Raw genomic sequence first — 18,615 nt, forward strand, 5'->3', positions numbered from 1 at the left:
ATCATTTCCTGGGGTGTCATAGTGGACTTGGTGACCCTCCAGACACGAATTTGGGTTTCCCCCTTAACGAGTTTATGTTCCCCATAGACTATAATGGGGTTCGAAACCCATTCGAACACTCGAACAGTGAGCGGCTGTTCGAATCGAATTTCGAACCTCGAACATTTTAGTGTTCGCTCATCTCTAGATATTCCCTGTTAGAGTTTGGTATCTCTATCCTGTCAGGGGTCAGTATGTGCGGACAGGTTTTGCACCTAGCCTGTTTGCATGGAAATGTTCCTGTGTTAGTTGGAGGTGACAGTGAGCTGCTAACAACCATATTCCTGAGGTTTGGTGGCTGTCTGTAGCACAGGAGAGGGGGGTCTGGAAATATGGATTTTAGATGGTTGTCTTTTTGTAGTAGTGGATGTAGTTTGCGTGTGATACCTCTTAGCATCTCCAGGTGTGGGTTATATGTGACAACCAGGGGCACCCGATTGTTTTCCTTTTTGGTATTGTATTTTAATAAATCCGATCTTGGTATTCTGGTGGCCCTGGTAATTTGTTTATTGTTGTTAAGTCATTTTATTGCCTCAAAGATAGAACTGATCCCTTTGGAAACAGCAAATAGAATCAATGTCCATTTTTGATCTCTATCCTTTATACTTGTATTGAACTTTTATTTGAAAGTCTTACCTACATAACCTAGACCTTATTTGATTCTTAATTTTGCACAAATTAAAGTTATCTTGTTACAACTTGTGACATCATCCTTGGATTGTCATCTTCTCTTACTCCCTTATTACAAAAATTCAAAGTCCTTATTCCCTGGAACATTGTCACATGAATAAAGTCTATGCCAGTGAAAAGTATGCTGCCTATTGCTTTAAGATTTACAAGGCTAAAGATAACATGCTGCATTTCTAGAACACTTTTTCAATGTCTTCCACATCTTATTCAGGTTCACAGTAAAATGCACATTTATCATAGAGCAACTAATTCCCGCTTGAGATCTCATTGCAATATTTTCCTAATAACTAAGCTGTGGTCAATTCTAATTGACTATGTAGGCATTATAATACCAACTTGTGAGCCTCATTTGCATTTTTCATTTGTCAAGAGGATAATGACCCCTGTAATAGCATAATACATATGGGATTTTTATTAAAGAGGTCCTTTCATGTCCTCAGGCACATACAGTTTTATATACCGCTAAGAAGCCATCAGCTTTCCCGTTATGTGCTCCAGTTCGAGAACTATCAATGCATTTACTGATAGTTCTTCACTGTCAGTGATGACACTGAGCTGCGAGGAACTCTCCCCCTCCACCTGACAGTATTCATCTATGGACGAGTACTGGGGGGTGTTCCTCACTGCTCAGCATCATCGCTATGCGGTAAGGAATGACCCCCCCTCACAGTATAGCGCTACACACAGTACTGTCAGGAGGAGTGTTCCCAGTTAGACTGTCAGGAACGCCCTTCTGACAGTGAAGAACTATCAGTAAATGCACCAATAGCTCTTCCACTGGGGCACATAACGGGAAGGCTGACAGTGCGCTGAATTCAGCGCACTGTCAGCTTTCTAGTAGTATATAAAACCGCATGTTCCCCAGGAGGTGAAAGGTCTTCTTTAATCCCTTCTGCACCCGATCTGTTTATTATCTTATAGATGCCTTAAAGGGGCTCTATCAGCAAAATCATGCTGATAGAGCCCCACATATTCGTGAATAGCCTTTAAAAAGGCTATTCAGGCACCGTAAAGGTTATATTAAACTACCCCCCCCCCCCCCCCGTTTTAAGATAATAACCTAAAAAAGAATGTGATCTACTTACCGAACGTGCACGCTGGGCGGGCATTCAGGGTGTGTCTTCATCTTCATCCACGCCTCTTCTTCCTCCGATGTCCTCCGGTCCCGTCCTCCTCCGGCGCTCGCAATGGACATTGATAAAAAAAAAAAGACTGGGCGCATGCGCAGTAGCCATAGTAGAAGCCGCATTCTACTGCGCATGAGCCCAGGCCATCAATGTCCGTTCGCAAGCACCGGAGGAAGACGGGACCTGAGGACATCGGAGGAAGAAGAGGCGTGGAGGAAGATGAAGACACACCCATTCTTTTTTAGGTTATTATTTTAAAACTGGGGGGGTAGTTTAATATAACATTTACGGTGCCTGAATAGCTTCGCATATGTGCGGCTCTATCAGCATGATTTTGCTGATAGAGCCCCTTTAATATTAAAGAATCAGCTTGGTTACATATGTTCTTTAAAGGGAGTTTGTAAATTCTTCACAAACCAGTGTACCATGTAGAGGCCATTAATCGGATCTCAAATATAACTTTCATGTCACCACTCAGTGCAGCAATGAAAAGGAATTGATGGTTTATGATGAAATTTATAGGTAGTTACAAATGGCGCTAGGGGATGCGCAGTAGCGCTCAGAATGGAGTGTTACTCTGCATGCACAGGATTTGGAAAAACTGGGTGCAGCACCCTTTAAAGACTATTCAGGCATATGATTAGCTCAAAACACATTTTGTCAATGATATAGCCCCTTTAAGTGAAATCATATGCAATAGTCAATGGGGGTAAAGGTGTAGTGCTGGGTTGTGATTCCAATCTTTGGTTTGCTCCTATGGCACTCCAGGCTATTTGCATACTTATAACTATATCATTTCATCTGCATTGCTATATCACACGGTGACATTAAAGATATGCCTATTATCCTTTTAATGGGCTCTATAATACACTGTTATTGGTTAGTTAACTATCTTGTATGCACCACACTCCCTTTAATTCCAGTATAATGAAATACTATATCGTTATTTATATTCCCAAATAATTACAAAGGTTGTGCATTTGTAAGATTAATTGAGCATTATGGAATATAATTATGTAATCTTTTATTACAGGATAATTGGACTTGTTCCATTCATACTATATGTCAATATTGGCCTTTCAAAATTTTGCTGAAGCGTCTGTGTTTTTCTGAAAAATGTTAGTGCTTGTAGAATTACATCCAAAATAAACATCTCTTTAAAACGGCAACTGAATTCAAGTGTATCAATTAGTGTAGTTATTCCAATTTATTCCAATGATTTACATACATGTCTTGTTACTGGTTTTCTAACGAGGTAATATAATTAGCAGTTTAATCCATGTGTGCTAAAACTGGGGGCTCTGCATCATTAGCTGTTGTTAAAACATTGCTTTGCTTAAAACCCAATTATTTCCAGCGAGTGATTTCATTATTCTGCTGTTAGTGAAGATAAGCTTGTTCACATCCTTTTATTCTTTAATTGCAGGTCACAAACCTGTAAACCAATTAAAAAGCTGACTAGAAAAAACTCCCAGAACATTTGCATCATTTTTACATTGAGCAAGCATTTTTTTCAACCAATTAATCAAACTTTTCAGCACATTAGTACTGCAGGTAAATTGACTTATTCGAGAAATTGTTTCAAATTTGCTTTCTCTAGAAAAATGTGAATCAACCGGTGATCACTGTTCTCCGTAAGGAAACTCATCTGAAAACAAGCATGAGAACGATTTACGGTAGCTCATTTATATACATCGGTTTTTACAGTCATGAGCCACATATCGATATATACCTGAGCGTCAAAATGCAATATAGACGGATAGTGTTACAGGTAATAAAAGGAAGGGCAGGGTGTGCAATGCTCCATTCTTCTCAATAGGAGTGTCGGGGATAACTGGAGTAGTGCTGCCTGACCTCCTCTCTATTCAGAACGAAGGACAAATGCCCCCCATTCTCCTGATCAATGGGGGTCCAACAGCTTGGTTGGGAATAGCTTACTTTGGTGGGAAAACCCCATTAAGAGGTTAATTCCCACGGGAGAAAACTTTTCCACCGTGTGGCTTTTCGCGCGGCTAGCTGTGATGGGATGCTGATACAGTGCATTGGCATCCCGTTGCGGCATTCCACTCCTGATCAGACCAGATCAGATGAATGGGCCTAAGCAGGAATGTGTCGCAAACTGCGGATGCTATGGCTGACTCAGCTGCAGATTCCATATGAAGATAGGGTATGCTGCTTCTTTTTTCTGCTAGCTGAAAAAAATCACTAGTGGAAAAAAACTGCGAGTGACTGCCATTGAAATGAATGGGAGACGTGTATGCAGGGGAATTTTAAGACAGATTCCGCATCAAAATCCGCCTGCAAAAAACTCTGTGTGAACATACCCTAAGAAAGAAAGGATTTGACATGTTGGAATCCAACTGCCAATATTTTCTGTCCTTGACATGCGGTGCAGAGGGTCAGTCACAGGGGCCTTGGAAGATTCATTACAGCATAAAAGAAACACCAGCGCTATGGTCTTGTTACAGGATTTTCTTTTTTTTTTTTTTGATTCAAGAAGTTTTTATTGAGTTTTTCAAGAATTTTTTTCACAAACCAAGGATGGAAAGGTGAAGGGATGGGGGTAAAGGGACAAAAAAGCATGAATGATGGCAAACAGATAAACATAGCCTTTGTATAAGATGCACAAGCATAATCTAGGCATAAAAGTACAGAGTATACTCAATGTGTACATAACCTATATTCAAGTCCATCCAGAAGGGTATGGGGGGAGTAAAACGGGGTGGGAGGGGGAAGGAAAAGACGATGAGGAGATGACAAGAGGGGGGGGGTGGAGTAGTAAGGGGAGAGAAGTGAGTAGGTGCAAGATCAGGGGCAGAATGTCAGGGCATTTGGTGAGCCGGCTCCAATTATTCAATTGCGCTAGGTAGCATTCAAGTAGGGTGTGTTGACCTCCAGTACTCATGCCAGGGCTTCCAGAGCTTGATGTACCTATCGTGTGTCCTCCGAGACCAGCTGAGCAGTTCCTCTAGTCTCGAAATCTCATGGATTGTATTCTCCCATTGCGAAAGGGGGGGTGCTACGGGTTGCAGCCAGTACTTCGGGACCAGGAGCTTGGCGGCCGATAACAAGTGCGTGACAAGTCTGTCTTTCTCAGGTTTATACGTTGGGCTTGGGTGAGCAAGGAACAGAGCTGCAGGCGTCAAATCTATAGGTGAGTCAGTGATGGTTCTAATCTTTTCTGTCACATCTTCCCAAAAACTGGCAATGACGGGACAAGTCCACCATATGTGTAAAAATGAACCAACTTGTTGAGAGCACCGCCAGCATTTCGAGTCGTCACTTAGTCCATGCCTGGCCTTCCATTCTGGAGTCTTATACCACCTGGACAATATCTTGAAATGGTTCTCTTGGGTGCGGATGCAAGTAGAGAAGCCATGTGAGGATTTCAGAATATGTGTGACCTCTTCGGGAGAGAACTTTACCTCGAGGTCCATCTCCCAGGAAGTAATGTATGCAGGCTTGTAACTGGTCGGTGGTGCCACAAATCTGTGTAATAGAGAGGAGATTTTGCGAAGCATCCTAGTTCGGGAGACCAACAGCTTTTCAAAGGGGGACAGATGAATTTGCAGGTCTGGAGTGTCTCTCAGCTTAGAGAGAAAGAAACGGACGTGTTCTTTATGAAGAAAAGACAGTTTCGATAATTGTGGAAGGCATGTCAGGTCTGATATCAGTTCATTCTTCTCCTCATCCCATAGATCCCTCAGGCGCAGAGATTGCAGAGCAGACCATGCTGAGGGATATTGCCTGAGAAAGTCTCCATAAAAGGCTGGGAGTAGGGACACAGGCAACAATGGCGATGGGCCGGGGGCTAGGCTCGGTCCGAAGGATCTCCATGGCTCAATTGCGCCCCTGAAGAGAGGGTTTAAAGCATCCGGATGCGGTTTCTTCTGAAGGGGTAACCACATATCCCTGATCAGTGCGGGAGGCAGGGAAGCCGTACATGTCGAGATCGGAAAAAGCAAGTGAGACCACCAACCAAGCTGGATCGCCTGATAGTAGAGGATTAAGTCCAGGAGACCAATCCCTCCTTGAGTTTTGGGCTTCACTAAGAGAGACCATGCAATCCTAGGTGCTTTATGTCTCCAGATGAACCTCGAGAACAATGAACGAATTGCTGCGAAGAAATCTTTCGGGACGTGGATAGGGAGCATGGATAGCTTGTAGACAATTTTCGGCAACAGGTAGGTCTGTATGAGCGCTTTTCGTCCAAACCAGGAAAGTGGTAAGTGTTGGTAAGAGCTTAGATCATATTTCAGTGCATTGAGAAGGGGCTGAAAATTAGATGAATAAAGGTCTTTGATCTTTGGGGTAAGGCGTATGCCCAGGTATTTGAGGGAGCTATTGGCCCACTGGAACGGCGCGACTGCCTTCAGAGGAGTCACACAGGATCGTGGAAGCGAAATGTTAAGGACTTCTGACTTCTCCAGGTTCGCCTTGTAGCCAGACATACTTCCGTATTCCAGTAGAATCTCAGTGATGCGAGGCAGTGCCACTTCTGGGTTAGTGACAACAAATAGCACGTCGTCTGCAAAGGCTGTTGCTGATGTGACTACGTCACCAGTTCTCATACCTTGGACTATCGGGTCCTGGCGGACTTTCTGGAGGAGTGTTTCAAGAACTAGAATGAACAAGGTCGGGGATAACGGGCAACCTTGTCTGGTTCCGTTTCTAATCTGGAAGGAGTCTGACAGCGTCCCGTTGACCCTCAGTTTGGCGTAGGGGGATGTATAAAGAGTGAAGATGGCGTCCACGAAAGGCGGTGGGAACTTAAAGCGTAACAGTGTCTCTCTCATGAAGGCCCAGGAGACCCTATCAAAGGCCTTTTCCGCATTGATCCCTAGGAGGACTAGGGGGAGGTTATCTTTCCTCGCCTTGTATATCAGTGGCAGTAGGCGCATCGTGTTGTCCCTGCCTTCCCTGCCAGCAACAAATCCCGACTGTTCTGGATTCACAAGAGATGGTACGAGTGGCTTCATTCGTAGGGCTAAAATCTTGGCCCAAATTTTTAAATCCAGGTTCAAGAGAGAAATCGGTCTGTAGTTACCGCAAGCAGCAAGATCCCTTCCTTCCTTGGGTATAAGAGTGATGTGGGCCTCTAGCGTTTGGGTCGGGAGGGCCTCCCCTGAGAGGAGCGTGTTGCACATCTTCGCCAAGTGGGGGATTAAAGTGGATTTGAATTTTTTGTAGTAGAGAAGAGGCAGTCCGTCAGGTCCCGGACTTTTCCCCGCAGGGAAGCTGCTAAGGACATCTGATATCTCTTCATGTGAGATCGGATCTAGCAGTGCTGGTCCACTTTCAGCAGGTAGTTCAGGTACGGTGAGGGTATCTAGAAAGTTTGTGATCAGGGTTCGACGACTCGATTCAGAGTCCAGGGTAACTCGGCTCTCCAGGTTATACAAGTGTGAGTAGAACTTAAGAAATTCGTTCGTTATCTCTGAAGTTTCAGTGGTAGAATGTCCCTGCTCCGTTTTGATGCTAGAAATGTAGGCCTTCTGTTTGGCTTTATGGAGAAGGGATGTCATAAGACGACTGCCTTTGTTCCCATGGGAATAGAGTAGTTTGCGAAAATGTAGGTGATGCTTGGCTGCTTTCATATTCAGTGTATTTAAAAGCGCTTCCCTATAGCCCAACAGTTCTGAGAGAGTCGCCTCTGCCTTGGTCCTTTTGTGGACGCGTTCCAGTCTTGCTATGTTAGCGAGGAGCGCATCAACTTCCGCTTGCTTCTCCCTCTTCTTTTTCGCAGCAAAAGATATAAGGACGCCACTAATATAGGCTTTGTGGGCCTCCCATACCATTGGGGAGGAAACATCAGGAGTGGTGTTGCGGGTGAAGTAGTCTTTCAGATGTCCCTCCAGGAAGTCCACAGTTTCCTGGGAGTCTAGAAGGGACTCATTTAGGCGCCATGTCCACTGGCCTTTCGGGACGTGTCGGAGCTGGAGCGAGAGGAGGACCGCTGAGTGGTCAGATACCGCAATGGGGCCAATTTTAGCGTCTGATGAGAGAGGAAGGAGGTCTTTCGTGATGAGGAGATAGTCTATTCTATGGTACGAGCCAGCGGTAGATGAGTAAAAAGTATAATCTCGAACATTCGGATGCAGCATCCGCCAGGAGTCAACCAGGTTCAACTCTTGGAGAGCCCTGTGTATCGCACTGAGAGATCTCTGAGACAGGAGAGCCTTAGAAGTGGAAGAGTCCATTAGGTGATTCAGCGCAACATTGAGGTCTCCGCCCACGATCAACTGTCCTTCAGCGAAAAGATGGAGAGATTCCAGAGTTGGTACAATCCAGGAGGTCTGGTTATTGTTCGGCGCATATAGAGATGCAAAGGTATACGGGATTGACGCTATGTGTCCTTTGATAAATAATGCGCGGCCATCTGGGTCAGTATACTTTGCTTTAAGAACAAACGGAGTGTTGGTGTCAATCAAGATGGAGACCCCTTTCGATGCAGAACTAGGGTGAGTACTATGGAAGCATTGATTGAAATGTTTCCCAGGAAATTTCGGCAATTTCAGGCCTTTAAAGTGCGTCTCCTGTAGGAATGCAATGTTCGCTTTCCAGCGCCGGAGCAAGTATAGAACGTGGTGTCTCTTATTCGGAGAGTTAAGGCCATTCACATTCAGCGTCACACACTGGAGCCTGGCAGAAGCTGGAGGATTTGAGGAAGTCATGTCTCGGTGCGGAAAACTGTAAGGCACCTAATCAAGGGGGGGGGGGGAAGGGGGGAGAGAAGGATGGAGGAGGGAGAATTGGAAAAACAGTACAGGGTCAAGAACGCAAAAACAATAAGACAATTCAATCAACGCAGTATATGAAAATCTAGAATTACGTTCTCTAGGAATTGCGACCAACTGAGAGGTAGTAGTACTTTCAGAGTCTAGCAGTATCGCAAAAAGAGTAGAACTGAAGGGACGCTGGTGTATCCACACTAAGAGCAAAAAGCAAAACAATATGCTAAACACTACTGTGAAATCGAGAGTTATAACATGTATCATTCAATATCAAACTGAGATAGAACTATACCATAACGGAGCGAAAAACATATTAATCGTGAGTCAGAGACATCTACTTAGAGGTGGGGCACGGGGTGGGGTAGGAGGGGGGGGGGAGTCAGAGGAGAAGGGTCAAGGCAAAGGGTATGTCTCCTGACTAGATGCATATAAGATAATACCCTAGCATTTGCTAACAGTTCCAAGATTGAGGACAGCCTGTATGCAGTTAGTTGGAATCTGGACCACGCAAAAGTTGTTTCTTAGATCTGGGTGATCGGAAACGACCCGGAGTACGTGGAGGGTCCATGAGATATTGGGCTGAAGACGGGTCTAGCTCTCTTGGTATCGGTAACCAGGACGGCACTGGAACCGGGGGTATATTTAACAGTTCCCAAATTGGTCCTAGGTCTCTAGGAGTGAATATGTTGTACTTCCGCCCATTTCTGGTGATGGATAATCCAAAAGGAAAAAGCCAGGCATAAGGGATATTGTGAGCTTTTAGAACATCCAATAGCGGGCGCATCAGGCGTCGTTTTTGCAGCGTGGCAGGGGCTAAATCCTGGAAGAGTTGAAGATGGGCACCTTCATGGACTAGTTCCTTTTTATCCCTGGCCGCTCGAAGGATGTCAGAAGCGTGGGCAGATGAAAGAAAACCGCAAATAACATCCCTAGGCGGGTCATTGCTATCAGGGCAAGGGCGGATTGCCCTATGGATTCTCTCTATTTCGATTTTCTGTGCTTTCTCCTCTCCAAGTAAAGACTTGAAGACCAAGCCCGCTATGTCGGCTAGCGACTCAGGAGGGTATGTTTCCGGAAGGCCTCGTATGCGCACATTTTTGCGCCGGTTACGGTTTTCCAAATCTTCTAACAGGAGATAGGTCTTGTTAAAGTGCTCCGAGTGGGAGTCTAGTGTATTTGCCATAGTAGCGGTGACCTTCTGGGTTTTAGCTTGTTTGGTTTCCAGGGAATCCACCCTCTTTCCTAATGCTTTCATATCTGCCCGTAGTTCGGCTATTTCAGAAAAGACAGGGACAAGTGCGTGAGAGAGGGCTTCTTTCAGGAAGCCCTGGGTTATAACTGTGGATTCTGTGTCCATATTGAACAGTTCCTCCTCAGAGTCTAGGGCTTGAGCCCCTATGGAAGAGCTCTCCCCCTGCTGCTGTTTGTGAGATTGGGCAGGCCGGTTGGGGTTCTGTTTTTTCAGAAATTTCTGCATGTTAGCTGTAGAAACAGGAGATTTCTGCTGTAGCTTAGAGTCTGGGGTTCTATCTCTCCCGATTTTTACCATATCTGAGTGTAGCAAGCGAAATAAGTGTGGAACAGCGTCCTAAGGTGGACCTCACGGGTGCATTAGAGGCGGTGTAGTAGAGTACAAAAGAAAATATATATATAAGTTCGTACGGAATTGGGTTTTAGAGCGTGTAATGTCCAGCCAAGGCAGTCAGCAATATAGAGGTCATAGGAGAGGAGAAGAGGCAGGTACAGTATAACAACGCTGGTAATAATGAAGGAGAACCTGTGGTGAGGGGTGGAAGGGGAGAGGGACCCGGGAGGTATGAGGAGCCTCCCTGATCTTTGTGTAGAGGCTCAGCACTCTACCTCCCGGGGGCTGCAGTCCAGTAGTGATGGCAGTTGGTGGTACAGTCTGATAGCAGCAGCAGGGGGGAGGGAGGGGAGCAAGCAGGAGAGTGGGTCGCAGGGGAGATGTGAGGGAGAGAACCGGCACACTTATCTGTATGATGGAGCTGGAAAGCTCTCCCCGCCGTTGTCCTTCAAGAGGAGGGAGTGAAAGATCCGCAGCTGGTCCTGACGTAGGTGCGAGAGGTTGTGGTCGGCTTTTCTCCTCCGTCACTGCCGAGGAGCCGGCAAGCGTGTGAGAGACACCACGAGGCGGCGGGACCGGAAGTAGGCCTTAGCTCCGCTTCGGGAAGCGAGGAAGCCGGGAGAGAGATGTGGCTGCAGGCTGTACGGGTCCAGAACTAAGGATCGCTGAGAAACCGGGGCCTCAGGAAGCAGGTAGGTGAGAGAGTCACTTCAATTACAGAGGCTGAAGTACCCACTGGCGGCGGGCAGTTCCGGCTGCAAGATGGCGGGCGGCAACGCTGGTGCTGTAGCCCGCAGGTCCCCGACTCCGATTTACACCCTCAGGGGCCGCAATATCTGCAGATAACGGTGCTATGGGCTGGGGGCAAAGTCCCTTAGAGAAGGTCCAGTGGATGGTGGCACTGAGGAGGCAGATGGAAGGGGATTTCAGTGTCAGTAGCGCTGGAGCTCCAGGAAGACACGTCCGTTCGCCTCGACAGTTAGGCCACGCCCCCCTTGTTACAGGATTTTCATTACAACTTTGTGTGAGGACTTATCTTCCACCAGCCGTATTTTCCACCTTGGTGCCTATGTCCATTGCACTTGGCCATAGTTTCTTCTATGGAATGAGCGATATAATCAGCTATCAGAGATTCAGGTCAATGTACATTTCTCTGGAAATAATGGATTGTGTAGATAAATATCTACCTGCACATTTTCTAGGCTGTCCACTAAGGGCTTGTTTCATATTGGGTGTTGCCCGATGTAGTAGCTTTTGCTCCCTTTTTCCACCACATTATGTCTGTTTTGTCATTCCCATTAGGTAAAATTCTACCAGTGAAAATGTAACATTTGTAGCCAACTGACAACCACACAGCAGTGGTTCTATGAGGGAATATATCCTTTATAGGTTTAATGCTGCCTGCCACAATTGAGTTTCCTTGCAAATCTTTCAGAACACAGTGCATACAGTGGGAGGTACGTGGATGTACAGTATAGGCCAACACAATTATAAAGCCATCCCAAATGTTATCCTCTAGCTGCAGATCCTAAATGCAACCATCTGTGTCCTGCAAAAAGTAATAATCTTCTTTATATACTAACATTATATATCCTATGGTTCATGGAGTGAGCTGTCAATATATTATAGTTATTAATGAGCATGTATACCCACTTCAATGAACACATTGAATACAATGAACATAGTAGTATTACAGAAAGTCTAAGCTTTCTAGCAGTTTTTATAACATATTCTTTAGAAAAGGTTATCCTCCAGAGGAAGAACCAGTACGGTTGTACTTTTACAGTAAGGAACTACAGTTGTTATTATACTGAAAATAATTGAATTGTACAGAATGATGAATATGATAAAATTCTGATAATTTTCTCTATGATGGCAAATGATCCAAAGCTCCTTGCCCGGGGTATATCTCCAATAAGTCTAATATTACTAAACTTAAGAAAACTAAATGATACTAAACCTAAGGAACATAAAGAATTGATACAGACAGTTTGGGGCCACCATGTACCAGCTGCATAAGGACATCCTGTTAGATTAGTGGTCCCAAGTGGATTTCAAGCTCTGTATGAAAAATTGAGCTCTAATCCTCGTACATTATGAAATCCATCAGCACAGAACTTTATAAAAAGATCTACAGATAGTCCACACTTCAGATTCCAGTCTCGAACTCAATTCAACACAATATCACAACATACTAACAAATTCACCTTCATGTACTGATTGATAGCACATAGACATCCATAGGGTAGGAGCATATTGCTTTGTAGTAACTTGGTCATGAAACCATGTTGTGCTGATAAAAGCAACTTAACTTGTGATACATATAACTGAACAAGAAGGGGACAGGTAATGGAGGACACACCTGTACAATAATAATAGAAAATAATAGTCTTCTTTTGAGGACTCCCCCTCCCCCCATCCATGCCTCCATATGAGGTGTCGGAGAGCCATGAGAGTCTGGTGTTGCCATGTTCTGATAATAGATAATAGCCATACTTTAATTTGGGGTGTATGCATTGTATTACTAAAATACTGGTAGTCTATATTTTCTTCCTCTCTGTTATGCAACGCAAAACTGACAATATTTTTCTAAATAAAAAAACATGACTGTTTATGGAAGAAATAACAAATCTAGTGAATAATTCAGAAAATGTCAATTTTGATGGAAAAGAGTATTTTTAAAAGGCGCAATTCTTTCCCGTTACATGACTGACTAATGTGTACACCTTCACAAACATTGGCATTTTAGCCAGTCATAAATTTTCCTGTAAAACTTACTGAAATTGCCCAATATAAAGTATGAAAAAAATCACAAAGGAACAATTGGTTTGCAATTCTGTATTTTTGCGCAGTGGCTGGCTCACAAGGTTTTGCTTCACTCTTCACTGTAAATAGATTTCTAAGTAAAAATTGATCTCTGGGATAGATCCACTTGTATTGTATTAATATTGAATCAGCAAAACAAGGGTTAATCTCTAAATTTAATCAACCTCTATTAGTTGGACAGTATAAGTAGGTATAATGTAATTCTCACTACAAAGGGAAGGATGATATTCGTATGGATGTGTCCAGAAGTAAACAGGTTCTTTCACTTAAAAAACCCCATTGTATACCGTATATACTCGAGTATAAGCCGACCCGATTATAAGCCGAGGCCCCTAATTTTACCACAAAAAAACTGGGAAAGCTTATTGACTCGAGTATAAGCCGAGGGGGCGGGAGGAGGGGAGGGGGAATGCAGCAGCTACTGGAAAATTTCAAAAATTTAAATGGTCAGAGTTTTTGGGTGCAGTCATTGCTGGGTGCTGGGAAAGGGGAGGGGTGTTTTGGTTGTCTGTCTGCCCCTTCCCTGAGCTTGAGGACTGTTTTTTTTTTCCCCCACTTGGAATTCATCCTGGCTGAATATAGGGGATCTGCAGTGCTCCTATTAACCCCTTCTCGACGGAACAGGAGCACTGCAGATACCCAATATTCAGTAGACCGGGCACTGTCAGACACAGGGATACCTAATGTGTATGTATTTCACAGTAATTTTCTACTTTTATATGTATTCTAGGGGAAGGAGTGATTTAGAACTTTGATTTATTTTATTTTTTATTATATTTTTTTTAAAGCTTCTTTTTTTCCCCCACTATTTTATGGGAGATTCTATACATTACTATTGCAGCTGGTCATAGATCCCCCCACCCCAATTTTTTTTTTTTTTTTTTGCTTGACTCGAGTATAAGCCGAGGGGGATTTTTCAGCACAAAATCTGTGCTGAAAAACTCGGCTTATACTCGAGTAGAAATCAGTAGTACCGGTGAATAAAAGAAAGTAATATATCTAAAAAAAAAATCTTCTTTCTCCTATTAGATTGTTTCCTTGTTCAACTTCCCCCTGCTAAACTTTTACTTTTAAAACATCTCTATTATATCCATCTTGAAAAAGGCAGATAACATGACTCAGATTACACATGTCTTTAGAAGTCGATGGAGAGGAGAAGGGAGGAGTGAGTGCAAGTAGAGAGAAACAGAAGCAAAAACAAAGGCTTAACCAGTGAAAGTTCAGTAGAATGTTTTGTCTTACAAGTTCCAAATCAAGATTCTGTAGCCTTCTCACCCTGTAAATTCTCGTCTTCTAAGAGAACACTCATAAGATTCTTGGAACAGTAAGTTAAAATATTTATCTAAAAAAATAATAAAAATAAAAAAAGCTAGACTGAAGTTTGCCAAAATGTATGTGTGTAAGCCAAAATCCTTCTTGGAAAATGTCTTGTGCACAGATGAGACCAAGCTAGAGCTTTTTAGTAAAGCATATTATTCTGCTGTTTACCAAAAACAGAATGAGGCCTACAAAGAAAAGAACACAGGACCAACAGTCAAATATGGTGGAGTTTCAAAGATGTTTTGCTGCTTTGACTGTGTGCAAGGCATCATGAAATCCAAAGACTACCAAAGGATTTTGCGTCTCAATGTAGGGCCCAATGTCAGAAAGCTTGGTTTGCATCCTAAGTCATGGGTCTTCCAGCAGGACCCCAAACATACTTCAAAAACAACCAGACATGGATGGAAACAATCTACTGGGGAGTTATGAAGTTGCCAGTGTTGAGTCCTATAAATCCCACTGAACACCTGTGGAAAGATCTTAAAATTGCTGTTGGGAGGAGGCATCCTTCAAATATGAGAGACCCGGAGCAATTTGCAAAAGATGAGAGGTCCAAGATTCCAGTTGAGAGGTGTAAGAAGCTTATTGATGGGTATAGGAAACAATTGATTTGAGTTATTTTTTGCAAAAGGTTTTGCAAGCAAATATTAAGTTGAGGGTGCAAGTAAATTTGTCTGGCCCATTTTTAGACATTTGCGCAAAATTATATAATTTTTGCTTTTTTCCTCAGTTTTTTGTGTTGTTCCAATACACACAAAGGAAATAAACATGTGTATAACAAAATTTGTGTAACCATAATAATTTTCTTGGAGAAATACTTAATTTTCTTCAAAAATTTCAGGGATGCCAACTCTTACAGACATGACTAATGGCTGTTCTCTTTGAAGAAAAACTACAAAATTTCTTCTTGCAAGTTGATAAAGTTAAGAATAAAATTAAAGATCAGAAGAGACATAAGTATCTTAAGGCTCATAGAAATCATCATCTTGGGACAATATAAGACCGGGGCTAGAAACTTTTCTAGGGGTATAACTGAACATAAAATAACTCACAGAATAGTAGAATCTTCTACTGAGTCAATTACCTACAGGTTCAGAAATTTCTGAATTGGATATAACTGACAATTCTGATGCGGAAAATAACACCACTACTTATTAAAGATGTTCTAATACCACGCTACAATATCCGTCAATTTTTTTTATAGTATTTCCAGAAATTAAGATACCCCAGTCAATATAAGAAGTCCTTTTAAGGGGAAGTTCACACGGAGTAATGTGTTGCGTGACCTGGCATGTATACGCCGTGTGAGATTTTGAGCGCCGTACACGCTCCCATTGATTTCAATGGGAGCCTGGATCGTATACGTCGCGTTATTTTGCGGCAAAATCACGGCCGCAAAATAACGCGGCGTATACAAGACTACACTCCCATTGAAATCAATGGGAGCGTATACGGCGCTCAAAATCTCACACAACGTGGTCACACGGCACGTTACTCCATGTGAATGCAGCCTAATATAGCCAGCTAGGAATTTAGAGTGTTGGAAGAACTTCAACATGGGATGACTTGATCTTTAACCCCTCCTCGACATCCGCCGTAATAATACGGCACTGCCGAGAAGGACTTCCCGCAAACCGCCGTAGTACTACGGCGGCTGCATGGTGTGCACACAAACTGTGTGCACACCATGCCCTGCCAGTGTCAGCCGTAACATACGGCTGACAATGCCCTGTAACACCCGCGGTCGGAACTGGGTCCGATCGCGGGTGTTAACCCCTAAGATGCCGGCGGTCAACATGACCGCCGGCATCTCAGCAGTTTTGGTACATAATGGTCCCCCGCGACCCCAGGTCTGTCCCATGCCGTCCCCTCCACGTACCTGGTTGATTCTGCCAAATGCTAAAAATTGATGTTTTCTTTTACATCCCACCCAGAAAGAGTTAATAAAATGTAGTCAATAAGTTACAGGCACCCCAAAATGGCATTGAAAAGTACATCTAATACCACAAACACCAAGCCCTCATATGGCCACATTGCCAGAAAATAAAAATAAAAATCTAGCTTGTACAATGTGAAGACAAAAACCCCAAAAGTCGCCAAATCATTAGGACATAAGTGGCTGCGACTAGAAGGAAATGTGTAAGCGTGCGAGTGTTTTCAGGGGACCCCCCATATTTAGAGCTTATGAGGGATAATACACCAGCGCTGACCCCCCAGAATGCCCCTCTTCCCCGTCCGTGTCATAGGAGCTAGTGGGAAAATAAAATAGGATTTGGTGTGCCCAATTTACTCCGCACAGCTTACATATTCACTTCGGGGTTACTAATGCTCACTACATCACTTGATAAATTCTTTGAGGGGTGCGGTTTTCAAAACGGGGTCACTTTCTAGAGGTTTCCACTGTTTTGACACCTCAAGGGCTTTGTAAATGCGACATGGTTCCTGAAACTGATCACAGCCAGATCTGCCTTCTAAAAGCTCCTTGGTGCGCCTTCCCTTCTGCGTCTCTCTTTACGTCCATATATTAGTTTACACCAACAAGTGGGGTATTATGGTAGTCGGGAGAACTTGCATAACAAATTGTGGGATACGTTTTCTCCTTTAACCCCTTGTGAATTTGAAAATTTCACCTCCATTTTGTATTAATTCCTGTTAAGCACTTATAGGGTTAAAATACTAGGTATATGTTGTTTTGGCTTATTTAAGGGGCGCAGTTTTGAAAATGGGGTGATTTATGGGGGATTTTAATACAAGGGTCTTTCAAAACCCCTTCATAACTGGATTAGTCCCTTAAAAAATGGGTTTTGGAAATTTCTTGAAAATTTTGAATATTGTTGTTTCACTTATAAACTTTCTAATGTCCGTAAAAAATAAAAGTGTGACTAAAGTTTGATGCCGTCATAAAGCAGAGATCTGGGACATGAGATTTATGATATAATATTGGCAGTCTGACTATCTGTATGCAATGCACATCATTTAAAACTTTATAAAATGCATATTTTTCAAAATTTCCACCAAATTTCCTATTTTTTCATAATTAAACACAAAACATATCAACCAAAATTTACCACTAACATGAAGAACAATGTGTTATGAAAAAACAATCTCAAAATCCCTTTGGTAAGTTAAAGCGTTCCAAAGTTATTGCCACAAAAAAAAAAAAAAAACAGCTACACAATAAGAGCTGCTAGAAATTGCTGTGGAACTACCCTGGATAACAAATTATTGTATGAATATGTAGATGTTCTAATGCAGCTGTAACTCAGAAACAATGGGAGCTTCTTTTGAGGAATTTTAACATTGGGAGAACTCAAATGGTGGGATAACATGGTCTTTAAAGAGTTTGACAAAGGGGGTCAGCTAGAGATTTGGCCACATGATTTGTATCTGAAAGAAAAAAAAAACAGCTACACAATATGAGCTGTAGAAATTGTACACTCATTTCTAATAGAATCTTAGAATCTAATAGAATCTGGTTCTGTAAATCAGAAAGATGGGGGTTTCTTCCAGGCTGGCACCTTTGAACCACTATTTTCTACTGGTTACCATAGATCAGGGGTGCCCAATACGTCGATTGCGATCTACCGATCGTGAAGGACGTATGGGTCAATCGCGGGATGCAGCCAGGGATCCCCGGTGTATGCTTGTTCACAGCGCAGGCTGAGACTCATCTCTGGACACTGGCAGGCCGGGGCCTTGCACTCGTTCGCAGTCAGGGCTGCGGTGGCCCCTCCTTGCAGGCCAGGCAGCAGCAGCTCCGGGGGATGGCGCGTTCCCCGCTCTTAGGAATGAAGGGAGCCGGGGTGCTGCTTGTTCACAGCGCAGGCTGAGAGCCATCTCCGGACACTGGCAGGCGGGGCCGCCGCAGCCCTGACTGCGAACGAGTGCAAGGCCCCGGCCTGCCAGTGTCCAGAGATGATTTTCAGCCTGCGCTGTGAACAAGCAGACACCAGAGAGCTGTCTCCTGCGCTCACACTCCGCCCCGCCCACAGGCCCCGCCCTGGCCCAGCCCACAGGCCCCGCCCTGGCCCAGCCCACAGGCCCCACCCACAAGAAGTGGGTAGTAGATCTTATCCCTTGGTCAGTTTATAAAGTAGCTCACATGCTGAAAAAGTGTCAGCACCCCTGCCCTAGATAAACAAGAATCTGGAACAACCAACAGGAAAAAACGTTGGAAAAAAAGAAGTCTTCATCTTTTCTTCACCTGCTTGGGTAGGGTTGGGTTTTTAACTTTTTTTTATGCATAACACTTTTTTTAAAAAAAACTGAGAACTTTGCAAGAACTAAAGGAAAA

The 18,615-nt window shown here is 43.6% G+C and overlaps 1 protein-coding gene across 1 annotated transcript in view; it reads right to left on the bottom strand.

The window, feature by feature from the left end:
- The window catches only part of LOC142217786 (bifunctional heparan sulfate N-deacetylase/N-sulfotransferase 3-like), a 320,369-nt gene that overhangs the window by 234,029 nt on the left and 67,725 nt on the right, over window positions 1–18,615 (bottom strand). The gene's annotated exons all lie outside the window — the stretch shown is intronic.

This window comes from Leptodactylus fuscus, chromosome 1, assembly GCF_031893055.1.
Source record: "Leptodactylus fuscus isolate aLepFus1 chromosome 1, aLepFus1.hap2, whole genome shotgun sequence".
In the NCBI taxonomy this organism is placed as follows: domain Eukaryota; kingdom Metazoa; phylum Chordata; class Amphibia; order Anura; family Leptodactylidae; genus Leptodactylus; species Leptodactylus fuscus.